Raw genomic sequence first — 26,052 nt, forward strand, 5'->3', positions numbered from 1 at the left:
TCCTCTCAGAATTGAGTGGATGTATTAGGTGATTCTGTATCCAATTCTTCCTCTTATTAACTGGGTCGAATAACATTTAGCTAAGACAAATAGCAGCAAAGTAACTTGAGCACAAGGCAAAGTTTCCCAGGCTTTGTAATATCCAACACTGAAGGAAGAATGGAGGATGACAATTGTTTGAGGCATCACGCATTCTGGGAACTGGACAGCACCTTTGGCATGAATCATTGTTCTTTCATTGCTGCAACTTGGATTTGAACTACTCCCAGACCAACCGAGTGCAAACCTCATTCCTCTGCCATCTTCAAATATCCTGTGTGAAGTGAGAGGGGAAAAAGCCTCAATCGTTCTGGGATAACACATGACTATCCATAATCTTATCTGATTGGTAAGCTATGCTGACCAATCGCACAACATGGAGCTGTCACAAGGGAAGAATCCTTCTGCGCTGGGTGTCAATCTACACCATTGGGGTAGAGTTCAGGAATCTTCACTCTGCTTGTAGCTCAAACTATGCATGGTTTGCACAACCGGATACAAAAGTGGAGTGATCTGGGGCAGGGCGGAGACGGAAGATAAATAATCCAACATAAGACCAAAGCTTAAACAATTTAAAGAATGCATTACCTATCCAAAGTAAAATTTGCAATGGGAATGGTGCACATTTTATCTGAAGGTTATGAATTTAAAGTATTCATTCTTATTTTCATTGGCACAAGGTTCGGCCAAGAGCACAAGCAATTTGTTGTCATAAATTCTCTACTCAAGTCAGACTCAACATGACAGACATTTGGTGCATCTCTATCTCACAAACTGCTAATAGGGAAATTCATGAGTGGAGAGGTCAGAGTAAATCAGACATCACAGCAGCTCCTTGTGAAGCCTGTGGATAATTCAGAAACGTTCACAGCAGCTCTTCAAAAGCAGTGACGCCTTAATAATCAGATGGCGAATCAGTGTGGGCCAGTGCATTTCTATACTCACAATGCAAAACAAACTGCATCAGGCAGGTCACAAGAACCTAATAGCTCTATGGATTACAAAAGATTTACAGAAAAAAATCCTTGGAAAATCAAATTAGTAGAAAGACCAAACCCAATAAATTGAACATGATTATGTTGGAAATCATTTTCATGATTGCTAGGTATTACAAGTCAAGAGGTATAATGTGATTTTCATTTCATAAAACAAAAAAAAATGTTGGATTCAATATGTAAACCTACTGCAACAAAAACAGAAATTGCTGGGCAAACTCAGCAGGTCTGGTGGCATCTGTGGACAGAAAGCAGAGTTAATTTGAGAGTCCAACTGACCCTTGTCCAGAATCTACTGTGGTCTTCCAGGTTTGCATCTTCGTCCAAATAATCACAGGCTACATTAAAGATGCTACAGCACACCACAAGTGGACATGCACTTTTTATCACTATCTAAAGGATCACGAGGCCATTAGAGGGCAGGATCAAGGTCAGCAGTAACACTTCCACATGTTAATGCTATCAAAATACCAGAAGGGTTCTTGTGGTATGGCAGTAGTGCCCTTACTTCTAAACCAGGAGGCCTGAGTCCAGGACCAACCTGCTCCAGAAGTACTTCATAACATCACCAAAAAAGTTGATTAAAAATAATTCTTAAGGTACCAAAGGTCAGACAGTGCTCGTGCTCAGTCAAGGAGCTACTTACCGCCTTAGAGAGAGGGAGGAAATGGGGAAAAGACAAAGGGACAATTCTAAAGGGGGGAAACATTAGAACTCAGGATTACAGTTAACAGTATGGAGATGGAGGATGTTTTTAAGGATCAGAGTCTTTGCAACTCTCTTCCTTAGAGAACAGTGGGGCATGGAACAGTTTTAGGGCAGAGGTCGACATGACTCTTGGCTAACAAGGGAGTCCACGGTAAATGGAGTAAGAGAGTGGCCTTGATTTTGTTGAATGACAGAACATGGAGGACTGAATGGTCTACTCCTGCACCTGGTTCATATGTTCATTGTTAGGTGTGGCAGGAAACCAAGACAGGAGGAGGAGGAGGAGAAAAACGTAGGAGCATGGAGTCAAATTAGTCCTTCATGCAATTAATAGCCCAGATGTTCCAGGGTCCCACGCAGAACATAAAGTACTCAATATGGCTATTTTATTCATTGGTAGTATAAATATAAAATATAGAAGGGAATATTAACTATTTTAAAAAATGGATCAATGTGAAGGCATACAAAAATCAGTGTCCTAGAGTTAGGGTGGCACCATACACGATCTACACAGTTGCTTTTTGGCTGGGTAGATTGGGGCTTTCAGAAAAACATTACAAGTAGTAGATTTTGGAACAAAAACCGAACAGTGCATTTTAATTAAAAACAAATTCGGTTGTCGCCTTTTGCATCCTTTAATGGCCCTTGTTCACTTAGTTGCTCAGAAAACAGTGAAGGTATTCTGAAAAATACTGAGACAGCTTTGCTCCTCAATGCTAAAATGAATCCTACTTTAAGCCTTTCAAAACCTCTTTACATTTCTCCTGAATTCAGGTGGAATTTTTTTTAAGAAGTTTAAAATCCAAAAAGCTTTTCCAAATCAACGGAAACTGCACAAACATTTAGCATTTCCTGTGTAGAGGAGAACATGTTTACTCAATATATAAAATGGACCCAATTCAAAACCAGGCAGAAGCACTTTTTTCCAGCATGGACTCAATGGGCTGAGTGGCCTGTGAACTGTGATGACTCTATGACACTGCAGAGTCTGAGCACGAACATCAGAAGTTAAATATACAGTAAATTAAGTGTTATGGATCAGACCAGGCCCTCTCAGAATACTTTAAGAAGGTAGCTTCGATCCTACCTCTTTCTTATTAAGGTAAACGTGAACTGCTGTGCTCCAATGCAATTCAACTGGGTCAAACCACTTGATGTCAAGCAAAACACAATTTACTCAAACTCACGCAAGTTAAAATATAACAAAAGACATAAGCACTTAGAATATAGTAACCCTACTGGAAAACTTCACAGAATAATAGGTACAATAATGGCTACTAATCAATTGTTCCAACATAGTAATATCCCATAAACACACCACAATGGCAAAAAGGCAAATTCAGAAAACAGATTTTCTTACAGGCAATGCCTGCAGTAGGAGAAACCCCAGCTTCTAGCTGTGACCAGGAGAGGGGGAAGCATAGCTTCTTCAAAACTACAGCATCTTTCGCTGAATCTAAAAGAAAAATAGCAACCCTTGTCTGAGAGAGGTGGTCACACCCATCCAGGCTGCTTCTATTGATCCAGCTTTTAAAAAGAAAAGCCCAACGCCTCACAAGCTGTTCATGTTACCACATACGGCTTGGCGCCACTTGTTCAATCTTTCTCCTAAAAACAAAACCAGGACGAAATGCACCTTTTAAAGCCAAAGCATCATCAGGTAAATGCTTAAGCTAAAACAAATTGAAGTTTGGGATTTGACCACAAACAACAGCTGGAGCTTCAAACAAGTTGTGGTAGGTTTTGAAACAGTTAACCAATTTTGTGACTGCTGACCAAAGATCAGGCCCACGGCATCCAATAATTTTCCTTTACTTAAAAACATTATCAATTTAAACTGGATGATGCAGAAATGATTCAAAGCTTCACAGTAAAAATTTCCATCGTCTTCTTCAAGCAGCATGCCGGAATTACAGAAGAAACTTGGGAGGGATGACCTTCCACAACAAGATGCTTTACTGGGCATCTTCCTCTGCAAATAGAGCTTATGATTAGTTTACAACATACTACCAATCTAGTCAAGAATTTACACAAGCCTGGATGGCACAGTGGATTAGCACACTAGCCTTTCACCTCCGAGACCTCAGTTCGAATTCAACCCAGGACGACAGGGTGCAATACAGCTCTCAGCAGAAGAAATGTGTCAGTTAATCGTGCAGAAATTTTAAAGCGGAATCTGTGATGTTAACGTATTGTCTCATTCAATCCCTTCTGAGCAATACATGCCCATCCCACTTGCCCACAAAACCCACCTGCTGCCTGCATCATGTAGAAAGTTGGAATCCAAGGCCTACATTTTCAAATGTCACAACAGCACAGCGTGAAGGTACTTTAGCAAAAAGAACCAGCCCAACATGCCAATGATGTTCTCAATAATAGCCTACAATGCCCATATAAATCTCCTCATTCTCAACAACAGCAGCATTTATTGAGATCACTTCTTGCTGCCCTAAGATATACTTAATTGTCAAATATGGTAGGGGGGTCAGCAGTCATATATGGGCCAGACATGTTAAGGAACAACTTTGTGTATCGTACGTGATAAGCCCAACATTTTTATTGTTATCAGCTTTATTATTTTTAGTTTTAAAACAAAACCTAAATACAAAATTTTCAAATTGTCTTGGTGGAATTTAAGTGTACCAGTGTAATTTCAAGTATTAAAATCCAGGGTACAAATTTATTGTTTTATTGGATTTGAATTCTTTACTATCAGCATAGGAGATGCAGCAGACAATTAGCTTCCAGGTCTATTCAAATGGCACTGTCCAGCCAAGAAGTGGTGTGTAACTGTGTTGTCTCTTGGTTTCTGTCCCTTCCTACGGGGAAAGCTGCTTACTCGCCAAACTGGCAACAGAATTCTTAGTGGGGACTAAGAAGTACAAAATAGTTACTTCCCAAATGTTATGGTGTAACTGCGGTGGAAAGTAACACTGACTAAGGTGTACACCAGTTATTAGCTCAGAAAAAAAAAGTAATAATTCTAAGCTTTCAAATACCCATATTAAGTAAAATCAAAGAAACGCTTTCATCATATGTTGTTATAAATGCATTTTATTTTTGATTTTGAGGCTTTGTCTAAAAAGATTGGGAAAATTGATTCATTTGAAATACCAAGGAGATACATGGACCTTTTTTTAAAAATGTAAACATCACTAAAAGGCACTATAGGATTCTGTTTGAAAGACACTTCCTAGCAGTCACACAACTTCAGGCAATTACTTACACTTACTTACTGGAAGTCACATGCCTGATTTATGTCCATCAAAAGTTGTGGCTATTTGAAATAGTTGGAAGTTCAGTTACTGGGTTAGCCTGTGAAGATATCACAATCCCCAGCCAGCCTTTGCTATATGACTGAGAAACCCTCAAGGATCCTGTGAAAGAGGTGAGAAACCAAAACAGCTATTCTTCCTGAAAAGTTTCTCTTAACATCTCTCCAAATAAACTGTATCTGAAGTTATTCCAGTGACAACCATCTCAGTGCAATGACCCATCAACATGTACCAGGATTCAGACTAAAAGCCATTTGGAACATTTCTTATGCACGGTGGCTCAGTGGTTAGCAATGCTGCCTCTCAGTGCCAGCGACCCTAGTTCAATTCCACCCTCAGGCGACTGTCTGTGTGGAGTTTGCACATTCTCTGTGGCTGCATGGGTTTCCTCCCACAGTCCAAAGATGTGCAAGCTAGGTGGATTGGCCATGCTAAATTGCCCATAGCGTTCAGGGGTGTAGAGCTTAGGCGGGTTATAGAGGCATGGATCAGTGTGGACTTGTTGGGCTAATGGACCCATTTCCACACTATAGGAATCCTACGATCTACGATCTCGGAATTAGCAACTAACTGGCGAAAGTGCTTGTTTTCTCCAAAGTTAACCTCCACAGAGAAAGTTTCTTTATTTTTTCTTTGACTGGTGTATGTGGGTGTGCTCATGTGCGTAGGGTTATTCAGAAGGATTAATATTTATACTTTCATATTTAAAACTGTGTTGATCAGCTCTGTATTGTTGACAAACAAGCTTCTTTAAACAATTAATAAATAACAAAATTATTAATTTAAGAAACCTGGTTGATCAATCTTTTAATTCTGAACAAATATAGTGTAAATAATTGTCCATGTTTGTGAACAGTGTAGTGCTGAGAAGAGAGACAGACAGAGAGAGACAGACAGAGAGAGACAGACAGAGAGAGACAGACAGAGAGAGACAGACAGAGAGAGACAGACAGAGAGAGACAGACAGAGAGAGACAGACAGAGAGAGACAGACAGAGAGAAAATATACCTAGCTCAGTGGTAACAATGTTCATAGCACTGGCTGATTTTTATAGACGCTGCTTCAAGGAAGCAATATTTTTTGCCAAGTTAAAAACACTGCTTTCTGGCTCTATTAACTTTGCTGCTCCTTCAGAGAGTTTTGTTACAGGAACTGAATGATTTAAGCTCTGGTTAAATCCGACAATGCCATTATACAATCCTCAGTTTGAGCTAATAGGCATGTTTGAAATAAATGGTGTTCAAGGATTTTTTTTCAGCCTGATTTTTACCATATCTCATCTTCTTCTCAAGGATTTGGGCAAATTTGCCCTTGAAGCAGATTCTGGTCACTGAAGTGACACAAATGGTACAGCTACCAGGTTGCCTTTAATCATACACCTAATCTTTTAAATTCAGCCCCTTTGTTACAATACAATTAAATACAAACAACAATCTCATACAATTGCAGGAATAATGACATTCTGATATCAATTATCACCATTACATTGTACAACACACTGGAGAAAGGAAAAAATGACCTGTAAACAGAAAACCATATGTCACTAATTATCAGGAGTTCATTGTTTATCTCCAAGTTAAATTTGGCCCAGAAGAGCTTCTGGCAGATCTGCTATGCATGGCAGAGCCACAGTACCCTGAATGATGATTCTGTAGATAAGAACTAATGAGATGTTCCTGAGAAACCAGTGTCATCCCCTGTCTACACACGCATCTTTTCCTGCAGAAGTCACAGGGCTGCATTTATGAGAGTGAACCATAGTTTCAAAAGGCTTTACTTGATTGTAGTTGTTTTACCAATATGGTCATTTCAGTCAAGTAACTAGCTAGCAGAGAAACAGATAAAACCAAAAAACTTCTCACATTGTCCACTTTTAAGTGTCGATTGCTAACTGCGTATATTAAACAGATGAAATACTGCTGGATGTAATACACAGAAAAATGCACAGTACAGTCCAAAGTACTCTACAGCCAGAACATGCAATCAAAATCCCAGTCAACCCTAATCGGTGTCTGTCTTCCAGTAACCATCCTTAAATTCATTTCTTCTATCCTTGCTGCCAAACCCACAGCAATGTGGTTGACTCTTAACTGCTTTCTGGGCAATTAGGATGGGCAATAAACACTGCCTCACCAGCGACACCATCATCCTGTCAATGAATAAAGAAGGGACAGTGGGAAAGGGTCATTTCCATCCTCTTTCCCTACAGGAATACAGCTCATGTTACTCAGTCGGGCGGAATTTTAAAAAATGCAATTTGACAAATGGGTTGCAATAATCCAGAATCCCAGCCTTACAGAAGCACCAACTCATCTTACTTTAATTCCATCCCAATATCCCTAGTCGTTACTTTCAAAAGGCATGAAAAAGTAGCACCAGAAGTAGCCTGACATATACTCACACTGGCAGGCAGCATTTGCAAGCTGGGAAACATCTCAGAGAGGAAGATGACCAAATTGATTCCCGATCCTTATAATGCACACAGTGAAAGTTGCACAACCAGCTAAAAGCAAGGTGTAGAGATGTTGAAGTTTACAGACCCAAAGTAAATTATATTTTTGATGGCTCTTAGACGTGGACTGTCTACAGCTGACACCTCAGGTGCTGGAGCAGTACCACGAATGCTACCTGCGAGTCCACTGGGAAGAAAGAAGCAGCAACACCAGTGTCCTCGACCAGGCCAACATCCCCAGCATCAAGGCACTGACCACCCTTGATCAGCTACAATGGGCTGGGCACATCATCTGCATGACGGCCAAGAGACTCCCCAAGCGGTTGCTCTACTCCCAGCTATGAAACGGCAGGCAAGCTCCAGGTGGGCAGAGGAAAGGCTTCTGTGATACCCTCAAGGCCTCATTGGCAAAGTGCAGAATTCCCACAGACACCTGGGAATCACTGGCCCCAGACAGTCCAAAGTGGAGGAGGAGTATCCGGGAAGGCCTCCAGAAACTCGAGACTTGCTGTGGGGAAATAAAATGGAAGCCAGTCGGGAACAGCGAAAGGAACACGCTGCCCCAAGTATACCAGAGCCTGCAGTAGCTGTAATCGGTCTGTAGAGCTACCTAGATACTCACACAGAGTGGGAGAGAGTCATCTTTGTCTGCGAGGGACCATCGATGATGATACAATTGATGGCAATAAACATTATCGCACTTGAGCACAGAGTAAGACGAATTGCACAGAATGTGAGGCGAGATTTTCCAAGAACAATACACTTTGAATATAAAATTAGAGATTACAATCGAACAAATGAGCCCAGAAAAGGAGATTTACTTTCTTTCCCTCTCTGGTTCCCATATTGCAATAATCAGGTTCCTGCCTTTAAATTCAGTTGGGGAGACAAGAAATCTGTCCAAACAGCATTCCCACCAGCCCTCCAAGTTAGCAGTCAGTCCAAGGTGGAACAGCCGCTTAAATTCCAAAATCATGGGCAACAATCATAAACACAGCGCTCAATGAAGAGTAACCCCAGAGTAAGATACCAAATGAAAGCTGAAAGAACTGTGGATGCTGGATATCAGACACAAAAGCATAAATTGCCGGGAAAGTTCATTGGTGCTGGTGCTGAGGAAGGGTCACAGGACCCGAAAGATTAAGTCGAATCGATCTCCGCAGATGCTGCCAGATCTGAACTTTTACAGCAACTTGTCTTTACAACCCAGAGTAAGAACTGCTAGAAAATAATACAATGCTGAAAACCTGAAACCAACACAAATCTGCTGAGAAAAAAACTCAGCGGGTCAGGCAGCATCTGTGGCGAGTGTGTTAACGGAATCAAGCGTGACACTTGCAAACTGAAAGAAGTTGGAAAATAGTGGGCTTCGTAAATTTGACAGAGGCAGATAGGAAACAAGAACAATCATGTGGAAGCCCAGAGCAAAAGACAGGAGAGTCAATCAATAAACATGGAGCTGGAACAGCACAGGAGGTCAGACAGTATCCGAGGAGCAATGAAGTCAACATTTCGGGCTGGCAACCTTTGTCAGAAATTGTGGAGGGAAGGGGAGGGGAGCCCAGACAACAGATGGAGGAGGGTGGGGCTTTGGATAGGGTAGAGATAAGCGGGTTCAGGTCGGGTGTTATTGTGGTTGGTCAGTGGAAAGAGTGGAGTGGACAGGTGAGTTCGGAGATGGTCAGGTTGGGGGGAGGAGGAATATTGAAGCCAGCAAAGTCAATATTCAGACCATTGGGCTGCAAGCTCCCAAAGTGAAATACGAGGTGTTGTTCCTCCTGTTTATGTTTGGCCTCACTCTGACAGTGCAGGAGACCAAGGATGGACATGTCACCAGGAGAGTGGGAGGGGCAGTTAAAGTGGATCTCCCAACGACAGTTCTCACCTACCAGCCCACCCCACCAACCCAAATACCACACCTCAGCTTCCGACATTTCTGCCACCTACAATCAGACACCACCACCAAAAACATGTTTCCCTCTCCACCCCTGTCCACTTTCCGCAGGGACCATTCACTCTGCAACTCCCTCATCAGCACTACACTCCCCATCAACTCCTCCACCACACCCGGTATCTTTCCCTAAAACCTGCCCCTTCACCCCCCCGCACCTCCATCGAAGACCCCAAACAATCCTTCCAAATCCAGCGGAGATTCACCTGCACTTCATCTAACCTCATTCTTTGGATCTTTTGCTCCCGATCTGGTCTCCTCTATATCAGGGAGGACAAACGCAGACTCGGGGACCAGTTCACAGAGCAGCTGCGCTCTGCACGCACCCACCAAGCCAAACTTCCAGTTGCCATCTTCCATTTGACCAATCACAATAATGCCCTACCTGCACCACCTATCTCAATCCCACCTACCCTCCCACAAGCCCCACCTCCTCCCTCTTTTTCTGGGCTCCCCTCGCCTCCCTAGTCCCGACAGAGGGTTTTGGCCTAAAACGTTTACTTTCGCTGCTCTTCAGACGCTGTCTGACCAGCGTGCTTTTCCAGCACCACATTTATTGACTCTGGCTTCCAGCATCTGCAGTCCTTACAGTCTCCAAACAAAAAGACAAAGTGGTTGATAACTGGGTCAAAGAGAGATACAGATCTAAACTGGCTAAAAAGGTGTAGAGGGATGAAAATGGAGCTGAGGAGGCAGATGCAAGAAAAACAGAGAGCAGACATCTTGCAGTAAGGTTCTAAGTTGTGGAATCCAATATTAAGCCCTGGGGGCTGCAATGCACCCCAGCAGTAAATGAGATGTTGTGCAAGCTTGCTTTGTGCTTCTTCAGAACAACGCAGCAAGCCCAGGACAGAAATGTTAGCACGAGAACAAGGCAATTTATTGAAATGGTAAGCAACTGGAAGGTCAGAGTCACTCCAACAGATAGAGTGGAGGTGTGCTGTGTGAACAGTCACCCAGTCTGCCCATTTTGCAGAGATCGATGTTAGGTCTGTAAAAAGGGCACTACTGAGCCAGTTGCATTTTTATGACAAACAACATTGATCATCTAGTTTTATTCCAGATTTTTACTGAATTCAAAATTCACTGTCTGTCATGGTGGGATTTAAACTCATGCACCTTCTGCAGCATCAGTATGAAGCTCCGAATTACACCACCTCTAACAATAACCTCTAACCCATTGATTGTAACAAACCAATGGGAAGACAATGGCGGCAGATTACAAATGAGAAATTAACTGAAGGGCTTGCTGAAGGATACCATTGGAAAATAAGAGTTTATTCTTGTACAAGGTAACAGTTCTCTCAGAACACCAACCTGCAAAAACAAAACACTGCTCACCAATTTCAGTCTGCAATTTTGCCGAGCGCAAGTTAGCTGCCAGGCTTTCCCACACAGCGGTGCTTTCATAAAAAGATCTCCTAACACCAGCTGCTAACTACTAATTTGCAAAAAGAGGCAGACTCAAATCAAATTTACCTCCCAGGAATTCACAAATTTAGCCCAGAGAGACTGAAGTTGTTTATAGCGTCTCCAACGAACTGAAATCAGCTTATCTCAGTACAGACCAAATACAATTATTACAAAATCAACATGGATAGGATTAAAACGTGGACTTCACAGCTCAAATTATTTTGTAGCAAACTGCAGACAGCCCAATAGCAAATTCCTTTGTAAAAAAAAGTGATTTCTCCCTTTGCAATTCAAGGGCTGCAAGTGTACATGAATGTGCTGCCATACACAGGGAAAGCTCCTTAAAGTGGCAAAAACAGTATTGAGGATGGCACAGTATTAGTAACAGGAATAATGTACGTTTCTGTAAAGCTATTACAACAATCTATCCTGCAACATAACTTGGACATCATGCATGTTTAACTCAAAACATCCCCCTTGTTTGTTACTGACAAACCTAAATGGTTACTGGTTGGGAACGGGTGGAACCTGGACAGGCCACATGGAAGCCCTCATAAAAAGACTGTAATGTCTATCTTTTTAGCTTAACTTCTTATTTGCCTAACTTATGCTGTGTATATTTGTAATGTAATGTGACTTTTTCTTTACTTTCTCTATTTTTTTGTACCTAGGTACTTTGTGCTCAAGATGGTACCATGCACTGGCAACAAAATTGGGAACTTTTCATCACTCTCCTGTCCTTTCCTAACTTGAGTACACGTGACAACAAAACCCAATTCCAATTCTGTGAGCCCATAGTAGACCGCACCACTAAGATTGAAAAAGAGTTTGAGAGAACAATGTTATTCAAAAAAGACGTAGCACAGCAAAAAATTAAGGAAGAGAGCAGAGGAAATTGAGAGCTTTCTGTCTGCAATCCTAGGACGTTAACTTTAAGTAGTCAAAGGCAAGCTTATTCCTTCCCACTGCATTTTCTCACCTTTATTTTAATAGATGAACGAGACAGAGGTAACAGGAAGCAAAGTGATCATCCTGAAAGAGTTGTGAAAATCTTGGTATGGCAGGCAATAATGTCACAGGTTACTACTGAGAACAAGCTCTCTGCCCAGTGTGCACAGATGTGAAACAACAGGAGACCACAGGGACTTTTATAAAAAGCACACAGCTAAATTTGAAAATTTGGAATCCCCAGACCAAAACTAGGGCCTAAAATATATATCTTTTTTCCCAGATACATCTTTTACTGAAAGCAAAATACAAATCAATCCTTCACGCAGCCCCACTGCTGTTTGGCAAGTGGAGTCCAAACAGCAAACATACAAGCTGAAGTTCTTTCCACTATTCCAATACTGACAACAATCGCTAACCCTCAACACAAAGTCAGACTTTCTTGAGCTAAATTGCTGAGTCAGGGTAGGAACAAACCAGCAAATGAGCTGTTTCAACAGACTGGTCCCCATCTTCTTTCAGCCTCGCCATGGCTATGCTGTGACCTGCAGGATAAAAGGTTCAAACACAGTTTAATCATTACTGCCACTCACACCCTCCATGAGGAGTCCAAGACCCCTACCCTAACTGCATTTCTAAAGGGCTTGTCAGTTAAACACACAGAGAAAGAGAGTTTGCTTTGAACATGCCCTCTTAAGTAAACCATGACACAACAGACAGAGCTTCACTTCTGCACGGTACAGTTTTAGAAATTATGTCAGGTTGACAACTCTGTTTACGCTTCGAGCTCAACTATTCCTCAGAGAGATCTCTCCTCTACTCCATGAACAAGAACATCATTGATTTTAAAACTAGCACTGGGGAGAATCCAAATCTGAAATGAAGCTATTTTTGGTAACTGTGCTAAAGATACATGTAAGATACTGGTTCAGGGCTGCAGTTTTGCCTACAATGGTGTATCTTGGGAAAACTTCTACTCACATCCGCTTCTCATCCAAATTTCTCAAATACACAGTCACTCCTAAATCCCAGCTCACTCTTTCAGAACTTAATTTTAAAATTATCTAGTCTAGTGTCCAACCCACAGCATTGAATATGACCTTTGCCAATTGGCATCACAAGACTTGTTAACCAACAACTGTAAATTGTCTTTCTTCAAGCTCAATGCGCTTCTTCACCATTGCCAAGATCAATGAAGCTATCTACAATTGGTTGACTCAAAACTATCAAACCACAGCCAAAAAAAATCTTATGCAACAGCCACTCTTCCCCTCCTCACTTTGCTACTTCAATTGTCCTTCATATATTAAATCCTGGCCTCAGCAACACATTGCAAAACCATACAACGGTATGGAGTTAGTTCTTACACACGCCACTTATCGACCTCTTCACTGTCCTTACTGTAAGACTGTTTCTCCTGGTACCCAGTCTTCAAAGATGTAGAAATTTCACCAATTCTACAAAAAATTGGCATGACAAAAATAAATCAACATCTCCAGACCATTACCAACAATCCCATTTCACTCCCAGGACAAAACAGTTTGCACCCCTGGTGTCAGATTTAATCAGAGGATAAGCTGATGTGCCCATATGCTGCTGACTTGTATCAGCTGTTCCTGAAGCCCTTACTCATGACAGTGTCACCTCTGAACCCGATTAACCAAACGTGATCCTGAGTAGCTGCCCAATAAACCTCGGTTCAAATTTCTTACTTCTGCATCCAACGTGACCTCAACCACCATTCATTCATTAGCTTGTAGCCCCCAGCGTTCTTACATCTAAATTTCTATCCTCATGTTTAGATCCTTTTGCGGAACCGCTCCTTTTGCAGCGCCTCTTCCTTCAAACTCTTTAACCTTGTGGTTCAGGCTGTGGCACAAACCCTGTGTTCCTTTGCCTCGTGATTATGAGCCATGCCGTCAGCTACCACTGAACAGGTCCTCCTCTGAATTGGCGTCCATTGTAATATGAAGATGCTATGTGCAACATCACTGGGAGTCAAGAAATACCACAATATGTGAGAATTATAAAGAAGCACCAACAAAGCACGCAAGGAGAAAACAGCAGTTTTGCTTCTCCAGACGCCATCATAAACTCCAGTCCAGCTATTAATCTAAAATCAACAAACTGTAGAATTATATCCTGATTACTAAAGACTCAATAAAATGATTATCGTTGAGTCCCATCTCCAGGCCAAACCCTGTCTTCAAAGCCAACTCACCACCATCTCCATTCCCTCCTATTAGCAGCACAAAGGCTGTGGTATCCTGTTGAATTATTTGCCCATATTTTACAAGATTTCATACAAAACCTCTAGTATAAGTTCACAATTCTACAAGCATTAGACACATTAATCTCACAATAATATGTGGTAATACTCATGATGCAATCACAGAAATCAGACTGTTAGAAGCAAACAGCATCTACCACACAGAAACCCACATAAAACAGAGCATAAGGAGCTCCAGAGTGCCGGAGAAAAAGATGCAAAGTGAAATGACTTCACAGATGCTAAGGATAGGGAGGTTTGACACAGTTCTTTACCATTGGCAAATGCCCCATTTCAAACTCAAGGCTCAGCCTATCTACTTGATCTCATCTGGGGAGCTTTACATAAAACCTGCCTAGTGTGGATTTCTGGATAAAATGGGTAAAAATGGTTAGCCTGGGTGAACCGTGCTCAGCAGGCAAGAAACGGGAATTGGACTCGAACAATGAAACATACCAACAAAAACCATAGCACCGAGCAACAACTCGGCCACTTAGGCAGTTGGTAAGTCAGACAGATCATGGCATTTGACTATTGATTATCAGAAACTCAACAACACTGCACCCTTAGCTGTCCCAGCTGATGCTACCAGGGCACAGGAGGAGAGTTCCTTTTCGCAACCTGAACACCTGATACAGTACATGGACGATCTTTTGTTTTAACAGAGATCCAAAAGGAATATTTGACTTCATCAGGTGAAGCACCGGAGGCTGAGGGGTGATCTTCTAGAGGTTTAACATCATGAGGGGCATGGAATAGAGTAAGTAGCCAAGGTCTTTTCCCTGGGGTGAGGGGCGGGGGAAGGACAAATCTCGAGGGTATAGGTTTAAGGTGGGAGGGGAAATATTTAAAAGGGACCTAAAGGGGCAGCTTTTTCACACAGAAAGTGGTGCACGTATGGAATGTGCTGCCAGAGGAAGTGGTGGAGGCTGGTACAATTACAACATTAAAAAGGCTTCTTGATGGGTACATGAATAGGAAGGGTTTATAGGGATATGGGCCAAATGCTGGCAAATGGGGCTAGATTTATACAAGACATTTGGTCTGCATGGAAGAGTTGGACAGAAGAGTTTGTTTCTGAGCTGTATATCTCTATGATTCTAGAGAGTTGCCAACCGACCCTTACCCCCAAAACATTAAAACTCAAAAAGGTCATTGTTGGGACTTGCAGGATTCTGCCGAAACTATAGTGATGGGCTTGCCTCAAAGGCAGCTCCTTTCTACAAACTCCCGAAGGACAGTAATCTTCCTTACTGTTCTATTTTGACACCATCACCTTGACAACTTGTTATTAACTCACTACCTTAATTAGTTTCTACAATTTTGGATTACAAGTTACTTTGTTTAGACCTTCATCATGCAACTTGTATATCTGTTATTCCAGCCATTTGGTTTGAGTCTGGCAACATATTATTTTTGATTTTTTGTAATGGTCTCTACCTCAATTAATCAGATCATAAGTCATCCCTCCAATTGCTATTCTGCTGTTGACACTTTACTCAACACCATTTGACATTCTTGATTACCTGCAAAGCCTTGTTATTCAGCCTGTTGACACTCCACTCAGACTATCTGTACTTACCTTTTGGCACTCTTAATTACCTGGAATTATCTTGCCATTATCTCTCTGCCTATAAATTCTGTGCCTTCGCACTTCCCTCCACTTCACCTGACAAAGGAGCATTGCTTCGAAAGCTTGGAATTTCAAATAAACCTGTTGGACTATAGCCTGGTGTCATGTGATTTCTGATTTTGTACACCCCAGTCCAACAGCGGCACCGCCACACCTGAAGGAGAATAGAAAGTGGGTTCAATGGCAGAATGCATGTTTGTGGTAGTGCAGCTTAAACAAGCATTAGCCACATGCCCTGCATTAAGGATGCCACTTCATCCATGGCCTTTGCCCTGGAGGTAGCAGGGACTGAATACAGTTTGTCCTAATACAGGAAAGGCTTGGGCGAATGTGTCCGGTTGCTTTAACCTCACAGTTTCTGATCTGATATACTACAGCTTCACGGTGAGGGAGTCTGAGGGGCCTGGTGCCCATCTTCTGGGCCACACAGTATTTTATACATATTGTAGGACTCAGTCCCATGTAACCAGACAAGCACCCATTCATCTGTTTTGGATGGCAGATTAAAAAGATAGTCACTTCAGGTCAGAATCAACTTTCCCACCGGACCTTGCTTCTGCAGGGCCAGGACACTCCCAGGGAGAACACCAAACCTACCAACTTCTTAAATGCAATTTATTTTTTGAACAGGGGACCCTCATGAGTGCCAGATAGTGACAGCAAAGGCCCTTTCAGGACCCTTTGCATGAAAAAAAAAGGGAGCATGCAGGGAACGGAAACAGCAGTACTGAACATTCTTGTTGACATCCTGAACAGGCTGTGGGAGACACATGGAAGCTCACAGTAGCAGAACATTTCTTACAACTGCTTTCTAGCATGAATGCACAAGCAACGGTCTAGATGAAAGTAAAGTCTCATAGTATAAACACACTGGAAGGAAACAGGATAGCCAATGAATTTGCCAGAGTAGAAGCCACAACTGGGAATCCAAGTGTGCTTCTGGTTAGGACACGGGAAGGTGCGTGAGATTACAACATCCCAGATTAGGGTTGCGGACTTAATAACAGGATCAAAACCCTCATGCTAAAACGGGGAAAATGAAGAGAATGGCTAAAGAGTACACCAAGTGGAAATCCAATACAACTGGACAAAGGCCTGGTAATGAAGGAAGGGAAGTATTTAGTGCTGATAAAGGATAGGAACCAAACAATCTTCCCATGTTATGACATCGAAGGGCGTCAAGGAGTAGAGACAATATAAACAAAGTAAAGGAGTTAAATTGAGGGACCAAAATAGCCAAGAATGGGAGAAAACGTGAAGCACAAAAAATTACATGGAAAGCCATTTGATTTGCACTCAAAATAACAAAATAAAACCAAACAGCAGTACACCTAAAAGGGGAAATTAAGATGTATTTGGCCAGTGAATGGTCACCGAATATATTTACAAAGTACTATGTGGGACTGTCACCCATGCAAAAACCGGTTCAAATCTGTCTTGTAATTATTGACGCTTTTACTAAGTGGGTGGAAGCTTTTCCAACCAGAATCAACACAGCACAGGTAACTGCTGACATTCTGGTGTGAGCTGCTAGCGATTAACCTGTAGAGTAAAATCAGATCAAGGATCCCACTTCACTGCCAGTGAGATGGTGCACATAATGAAAATGCTGGGAATTAACCAAGTTCCACATAGCTCATCGCCCCCAGTCCAGGGGCATAATAGAGAGACTGAGCAGGACCCTGAAGGGGAAAACTAAGGTAAAAAAGGGTGGAGCGAAATAATTCCAATTGGAATGTGGTCATGCCTTGTGTGTTAATCAGAGTCAGAACTGCCACATTTACCCCACATTCTAATGAGCATTTCTCTGTTTCAATACCAAATCTACTAGAAAACATAGGTTAGGTTAGAAAAGGTTAAAATAGGCACAGGAACAATATGATAAATTACAGCAAAGTCAGAAGGCACAACAGGCATTAGAAGTAGTGACAAAACCTCCTGGAATTGTGTGAGAGGATTTTTGCAAGTGGGGTGAAAATGTAAATATACTTGAGAGTGGCACAGTGGTTCAGTGGTTAGCACTTCTGCCTCACATGGCCAGGGACCTGGGTTTGATTCCACCCTTGGGTGACGGTGTGTGGAGTTTGCACATTCTGCACGTGTCTGCGTGGGTTTCCTCTGGGTGCTCCAGTTTCCTCCCACAGTCCAAAGATGAGCAGGTTAGGCAGACTGGTCATGCTAAATTGCCTATAGTGTTCAGGATGTGTAGATTTGGTAGGTTTTAGAGGGGAATGGGTCTAGGTGGGATGCTCTCAGGTTCGGTGTGAACTTGTTGGGCTGAAGGGCCTGTTTCCACACTGTAGGGATTCTATGATACATGCACGGATAAAAATTATTTCACATGTTGCAATCACACTGATGACTGTATAAATGTTCTATCAAAAGTTCCCCTTAATCATTCTTAACAGATGGAAGGAAAAGAATGGACAAAAGACTTTATGTGGTAAGATATGATAAGATGCAGGCAGCAAAAAAAAAGAGATTTGCTGTTAACAGGGGTGAAGAAAGGTGATTTTTTTTAAAGTTGTGATTATTGGTAGTGCAATGAAATTTCAAACTGTGATGATGTCATTTATCTTTGCAACGTGTAAGAATGTTCCTATTCGCAGCGTGAACGAAAGGAACTATTGTCCTCTAGGATCAAAAGGGGGTTAAACTATTCAGTCAAGTTGTTCAAGTCCATAAGAACTAGAATTGTGTTGGGCCTACAAGAAGCAGGTACTGATCTCGAAAGAACGGATTGTATTGAAACTGCAGCAGGAGAAAAATCACAGAACAACGGAAGCAAGAACTAATCTTGGAAACATCTGGAGGGAAAGACAACAGAAACGTGCGAGATTGTGTCAGCTGAAGGTGAGTAAGTAATGAGCTATGTCTTGGAAACAGGATCTAATCCCCAGCCAGAAAGTTAATTGGTAGCAAGGCCAGGCCAACACTCGTGGAAGATGACATGGCTCACGGGCCCAGCAATGGACAAGAACCCCAAAGCCAAGGCTGAGCAAAGAGTACAACAGTTAGTTATATACCTTCTATAGGCAGACTGAAGCAGCCCTGAAGAGGACTCGCAGCAAGATTTCTGTCTATCACCTAGGATACCTCACATATATTCTGGAAGATGGGAAGAAAATTATGGGCTTCAAGCCTGGAAGAGGAGAAAAAAGTGTCCATTTTCAATTAGAATTTCACTTTTCGTTTTATTACAAACAGCTTTTTTAAAAAAAAACATATTACGCACTTACAAAAATCCTCTCATACAATTCCACAAGCAAAAATTAGTTCTAAAATTAGGGATCTAATGGAACAATACTGTAGCAATTGTAAAGCATCTTTAATAATTAGAATTTCCCTATTACGGTGATAAGCCAGCTTGCTGCTCCAAGCAGACTCAGTGCAGTCAATTTAAAAAATGTTACACATTTTTTAACTCTTATAACTGAAGCTCTATAAGTTCCTATCAAAAGCCAAGACACACATACGTCTAAATGATTATAGACATCATCACATACTAAATGACTCAGTCACATTTGAAGTATGATAAAAATACTTATGCACACAATTGTAGATGGATAGAGAAAAAAAAAGCTACATGTACAAAACAAAGCATAAGCTGTTTGACTGATGCCATATGTTAGTCTAAAAATGGTGTACAGAAATGTACACAGGTAAGAAATCCTAAATTAAATACAAACAAAACCGCTCAAACGTTTTCCAAGTTAACAGAAACTATTCAAGGTCAATTTATTTATTAACTTCAGTTCTGCCTTCAAGAGCATAATTCCAACAAAACACATTTCCAAACTCCGAGACCAAGGACTCTACTCCGCCCTCTGCAACTGGATCCTTGACTTCCTGACCCACAGGCCATAATTAGTAAGGACAGGCGACACCACCAGCACCTCCACAATAATCTTTAACACAAGTGCCCAGCACGGCTGTTTACTCAGCCCCTTATTATAATCCTTACGTACTCACGACTGTGCGGCCAAATTCAGCTCTAACCTCATTTAGAAGTTTACTGATGACACTACCATAATGTGTCAGATTTTAAAACAAGAAAGAGTACAGGAAAGACTTAAAAAGCTTAGTGGCATGGTGTAAACATAACAATCTCTCCCTCAATGTCAGCAAAATGAAGGACCTGGTCATTGACTTCAGGAAGAGGAGTGGAGGACACACCTGTCAGTACTGATGGCACTGAGGTAGAGGTGGTCGAGAGCTTAAAGTTCCTCAGGGTAAATATTACCAAATGATCTGTCCTGATCCATCCACGTCAACACAACGATCGAGAAAGCACCACAACGTCCTTACTTCAGCAGGAGGCTAAGGAGATTCGACATATCCACAATGACTCGTACCAATTTTTGTAGATGCACCATAGAAAGCATCCTATTTGAAGTGATTTCTGAAGAAGGGTCTAAGCCCGAAACGTCAGCTTTCCTGCTCCTCTGATGCTGCCTGGCTTGCTGTGTTCCTCCAGCTCCACAGTGTTATCCTGTCTGTTTTCCTCCTTACGAAAACCTGATCATTTGGGCATTTTAAAGCAATTCCCTATTAAAAACTCAACACTGATGACACTAATCGTAGAGGATCTTTAACTAGGGATAGTGAAGGGAAAGGAGGTTATCACAGGATCACACGAAGAACACAAGTTCAAATAAATGTGAAATAGGTGCATTTAATAAGCTTTTGCACCCATGTCCAGTAATGAACACATTCTAGTGAGCCTTGATGTTGTCTTCCTGAAAATGACGGTGCACTGTCAGCAGCAGCCAGATTCAGGCTTGTGTTCCAACAACAAATTGGATCAGCTCAGCCTGCTCTTGCTCTTACAGGGCTGACTGTGGCACAACCATACAGTCAGAAAGTGCCAAAACTAAGAGCACTATGGGGTTGATTTGCTGCTCCCAGTGCTGTGGTTGCGTGGATGGCTTCAATCACCACAGAACACTTTAAAAGTGCATACAGGAAAACAGCAATTGTCAGCAAATGTCTATGACCACGGCCTTGAACCTCGGACTAGTCTGGATCATTTTTCCTTGTGACCAAGGTTCCTTCACAGCACTCACCCAAACCCACGTTCTTCTAGGTAGTAGAATTTAAGGCCAACATCACTGGGTCAAAATTGTGGAACTCCCTTTCAAACACCACTGTAGATGAATCTACGCACCACAGCCTGCAGCGATTTAAGGCAGCACCCCTCACTTTCTCAAGTACAACAAACACTCAAATGGCACACCACACTTCATGTTTTCATTTACTTGAAAAAAAAATCTACCACCACTCAGTAACCAAGGAAATAATGCACTCAAAATTCAGACTTCATTAGGGCTTCCCAACAAAAACACAAAGATTAAATACACATACTCACAATATACAAGGGCTTTTCGTAAAAAAAACAGAACCACAAGTGCAATTTTCCACATTTGTGGTGAACAGTTGATATTTTAGATAACAGTGGTGCAATCAGGAGCCTGATGGCCTGCTTTAGATTGCCATTTGTCAGAGGATGGGTAGGAACACCTAGCACTAATGGTATGTTAACAATATAATTAAGATACACAGGTAAAGTCAACTCCTCCCTCTCTCTCTCACCTTTGGTAGTCTAAGCAGGCAACACACAGTTTCCCATCCAACAGTGGTTAAACGATTAACATGGCATCAGATTATTAGAAAAGGTCAACCTTTGCAGAATTCTAACGTGTTTGAAAATGAAAAATTAATGAGCTTACAAAACATATTGCAAAATTCAAGGGGCACTATTTGAGCAACATTAAAGCAATGCTTATTTCAAAAGAATAGAGCATTATGTAGAATGAATGTTTCTCTGAACACATCAAGCCAGTGACATTCTGAAAAGGTTAATGCTATTCTTTGGAGTTAATTGATACTGCTCCCGCAGTATCAGCCCTGTGTTAGGAATGAATGAAGGACCCAGTTTGTACAAGCAATTATTCAACTCAAGGATCTGATGGGATGCATCCTAAGATATTGAAAGAAGTAGCTACAGAGATAACACTGGCACTGATAGTAATCTTCCAGGAATCTGTGGATTCTGGAAAACTCGGAGGATTGGAAAATTGCCATTGTAATACATTTATTTACAAAGGGAAGATGACAAAGAAAAACAGGAAATGAAAGGCCACTTAGTTTAACATGTTATTGGGAAAATGTTAAGAATCGATTGTCAAGGATACAAGGGGACAGAAGTTCAAGATACATATAATTAAACAGAAACAACATGGTTTCATGCAAGGGAAATCATGCCCAACAAGCTAATAAGAATTCTTTGAGGTGACAACAAACAGGACAGATAAAGAGGGAGCAGTGGTTCTAACATATTTAGACTTTCTGAACATGTTTGATAAGGTACCACTCATTAAGGTGACTTAATAAGATGGTGTTGTAAGTAGTAGATTGGCATGGATGGAAGTGGGTGCTTGTAGTAGCGGTGTTACTATCTCTGAGCAGAAGGTTCAAGTTTCACCCACTCCAGGAGGTGTGTAATAACATCCTCAAATAAGTTGATTAGGAATACATTACCATGGACAGAGGATTGACAATCTAATAGAAAACTGAGAGTTAGGATGAGGGAGGGCATTTTCAGGATGGCAACCTTTAACTGTGGAGTGCCACAGGGATCAGTGCTAGGCTACAATTATTTACAATATGCGCTAATGACTTGGATGAGGGAAGCAAACATACCATCGAAAAGTTTGCGGATCACACATACAAATGGGTGGCGGGACAAGCCAATAAGACTATGTGGAGTCCATAGAGGAATACAGGCAGATTAAGCAAGTGAGCAAAAAGTTGGCCAGTGGAAATGTAATGCAAGGAAAATGGGAGGTCATGCACGTTGGCAAAAAGAATAGAGGAGCTGAAAGCTACAGAACAGGAGGAATTCAAGAGTGCTTGTCCATGAAACACAAAAAGCTAGCATCTAACTTCAGCAGGTAATAATGGAAGGCAAGTGGAAAGGTGGCCTTTATTTCAAATGGAATGGAGTGTAAAAGTAGGGAAGTTTCTTTCACCAAACAATTTTGGGCCCCTTTATCTGAGGAACAATATCCCAGCATTGGAAACAGTCCAGACAAGGTTCACTCGGTTGATTCCAGGTAAGAAGGGACAGTCTTATGGTCTCAAGAAGCTATATAGGTTGAGCCAATATTCAGTGGAATTTAGAAAAATGACAGGTGACTTAGTGAAACAAGATTCTTGAGGGGTATCGCAGTATTATGCAGGAATGTTGTTTTCCCCTTCTGACAGTCCAAGATCAGACAGCACAATCTCAGAATAGAGGGGTGATACATTTAAGACAGAAATGAGGAAGAATTTCCTCCCTGTGGAATTCTTTACTGCAGAAGACTGTCAAGACTGGGTTGTTAAGTATATTCAAGGTCGAGATAGACAGAATTTTACCAGCAAGGGTTATGGAAAAATGTAGGAAAGTGGATTTGAGGTCTATCAGATCATCCATGATCCCACCGAATGGCTGAGCAGACTTATTGGGTTGAATAGCATATTTCCATTCCTAAATCTGCTGGTCTTACAGAATTGAAGACTGCAGCTTAATTCAGCCATTGCTCCTATTTCAATTTGTGAGGAACAGTAATATATGCACATCACAAAATCTATCCAATGACTGAAATGGACAACAGCACAGTTCTGGTCTTGATCTGTTCTTTTTTTGGTATGCAAAAACCCTAACTTGGGTATTTACAACGAGGCGAGCATCTTTAAAAACACAACCACAGAACATCACATCTTTGCTTTGTTTCAATTACCATCCAATTACTACATTCAATTCAATCTCACACCTGAGCCAAACAACACTGAAGCATTCTGTTAGAATTAACAATTTACCTTTGCAGTTTCAAGTTATGCCTTACAAGTTTATTTGGTACAATTTTTTAACCTCCATTCGCTGCATATATTGGGCTTTGAGAAAATTACTCAAAAATAAGTCAGTCCAAGAGCAGAAAAAAACATGAATTATAATTCTGTCATACCTTTGGAAACAAGTTTTTAAAAACAGTACAATATTTTGAGAATAGCAAACTTCTATTTAAGGCAGAAGTTTTAGCTTTGTATTACTTATTTGTGTGATGTGGGCATCGCAGGCTGGCCAGTGTCTATTGCCCGGCTCTAGGTGCCCTTGGGAAGGTGGTGGTGAGCTGCCTTCTTGAACCACTACAGTGCACCTACTATAGGCTTACCCACAATACCATTAGTGAGGGAATTCCAGGATTTTAACCCAGTGACAGTGAAGAAACAGTGAAATATTTCCAAATCAGGATGGTGAGTAGCTTGAAGGGGAACTTGAACCTTGTGGCATTCCCATGTACCTGCTGCCCTTGTACACACTGCTGCTACTGCTGAGCCTCAGTCCTGGAGGACGTGGATGCTTGTGGATGTGGTACCAATAGGCTGTGCTGCTTTGTCCTGGATGGTGTCAAGCTTCTTGGAGTGTTGTTGGGGATGCACCCATCTCGGCAAGTAGAGAGTACTCCATCACACTTCTGACTTGTGCCTTGCACATGGTTGGACAGGTTTCAGGGAGTCAGTTACTCATCACAGTATTCCTAGCCTCTGGCCTGCTCGTGCGCAAAAGCATTAATTTGTTGACTCCTTCAACACGTCACAGCAATGAACAGCGTGCACCCACAAGCAGGACAAGAAATCCACTACTTTCATTCACTGGCTTCACTCTGGAGTACCCGTCCCTAAGTTTAATTCCCAGTTGAGTGAATATGATCTTGATTGTTTCAGCCTACCATATTGAATACTCTGGAACAACTACAGTATGTGAAGCTGCTATGGATAGCATTTTAGTTTTGCATTCTTTTAAATTACACAGTGTGGTCACTAAGAAAGTTGGATTTTTTCTTCATATTTCTAATCTAAATAAGTTTGCCATAATTTTCATGCAATAAATTATCAATATGATTATTAAAAGTAATTTATTTATTAGCATGATTGGTTCTAGGAATGTCAGAGAGAAAACTATCATGTGGAAAAGCTTTCTCCCAATTGCAACTAGCTGATATTCAAACTGTCCATATTCCATTCTATCAGGTTTAGCAACAATATTGCTTGTGGAGAACATAATTACAGAAACAATTGACTTCAACCTCACATATACAAAGCCCATAACAAGTGTCCAAATCTTGAGGGAAAGTAACAGAGTGGCTCATAACAGGGTCCTTAATAAGTGTGGGATAGGTCTTCAAATCCAGCAAAAACTGAGGAGACAAAGGATTAGGCTCTCTGTTGGACATAACGCTTGACACAAGAACAGACTAACATCACCTATTTCAAGGAGGCGGTCTTAAAGCAATGCACTGGCAGTCCCACTCAAAGATCACAAGAAGGGAACAAAAAAGGTCACACTAGCTGAGAAGACATTCGACAGAAGGCAGAGATTAGGCACATGCACATTGTTGGAGGAGATTTACTCTACATCTGACTGACATTTTATTCTTTATCTGACTGAATACTTGGTGTCGGCACCATGAGCCAGAGTGAAAAAAATCACTCGGAAATCTACATTCCTTATCGAGTATAAGGAACTCACTTTCTAAATAACTTAAGATATATCAGACATGATCCAAAAAGGGCAGCGATCACCCAAAATGGTAAATAAACTTGTATTTTGATGATTGGATGATGAAATGTGCAATTTTATGTGATTATGAAATCTAAACTAGAGGGTCTTGTGAGCCAGTGGTAATGACTCTACCTCGAGGCCGGATACACCAGGTTTGACTTCCATCCGCCCCAGAATTATATTATAACAAAAAGTTCTTTTTAAAAAAAAATAAATTTACCAAGACAAAAATTTAGATTGTATGACCTTCCCGGAGTACTACTAAGTAAGATCAGCAACAAAATAAAATGCACTGCACCTGTGTATTTCAACGTACCTGCTTTCACTCCAGTGCCACAGGCTCTCATTCATCATCTGACCTAGCCCTCAGACTACAGAAAGGAGAAAACAAGAGCCACAGACATATGCATTACAGAAAGTCGTTGCGAAGGATATTCATTATTATGTAGCCAACTTTATTTATGTAAAATACTTCACTGCGAAGAACAAAGATTTTTCTGTCCCCCACCAAAAATATAAATCAAGGTTTCCCGGCCTAAATCTCAAAACAGTAGGGCCTCAAGTTTCTTTTAGCATAAGAAAGGGCACTATTTCGCTGCAGGTCTACAAAACTAGTTCTCATATCATGCAAACATTTAAAGCAAATTAGAAGGAGCTACTGAAAAAGATTAGATCAGTGTGGCACGGTGGCTCAGTGGTTCGCATTGCTGCCTCACAGTGCCAGGAACCCAGATTCGATCCCAGCCTTGGGTGACTGTCTGT

The 26,052-nt window shown here is 41.5% G+C and overlaps 1 protein-coding gene across 3 annotated transcripts in view; it reads right to left on the reverse strand.

Annotated features, from left to right (window-relative positions):
- Positions 1-26,052, reverse strand: part of LOC125454788 (ETS-related transcription factor Elf-2-like) — a 138,441-nt gene that overhangs the window by 88,261 nt on the left and 24,128 nt on the right. The window contains exon 1 of one of the 3 annotated variants that reach the window (XM_048536013.2): positions 25,607-25,625. The exons of the other annotated variants lie outside the window; for them this stretch is intronic. The gene's annotated coding sequence lies outside the window, so the exon portion shown is untranslated. Of the gene's footprint in view, positions 1-25,606; positions 25,626-26,052 lie in introns of those variants that run through there. 3 annotated transcript variants of the gene reach the window in all.

Source organism: Stegostoma tigrinum, chromosome 1 (assembly GCF_030684315.1).
Source record: "Stegostoma tigrinum isolate sSteTig4 chromosome 1, sSteTig4.hap1, whole genome shotgun sequence".
In the NCBI taxonomy this organism is placed as follows: Eukaryota; Metazoa; Chordata; class Chondrichthyes; order Orectolobiformes; family Stegostomatidae; genus Stegostoma; species Stegostoma tigrinum.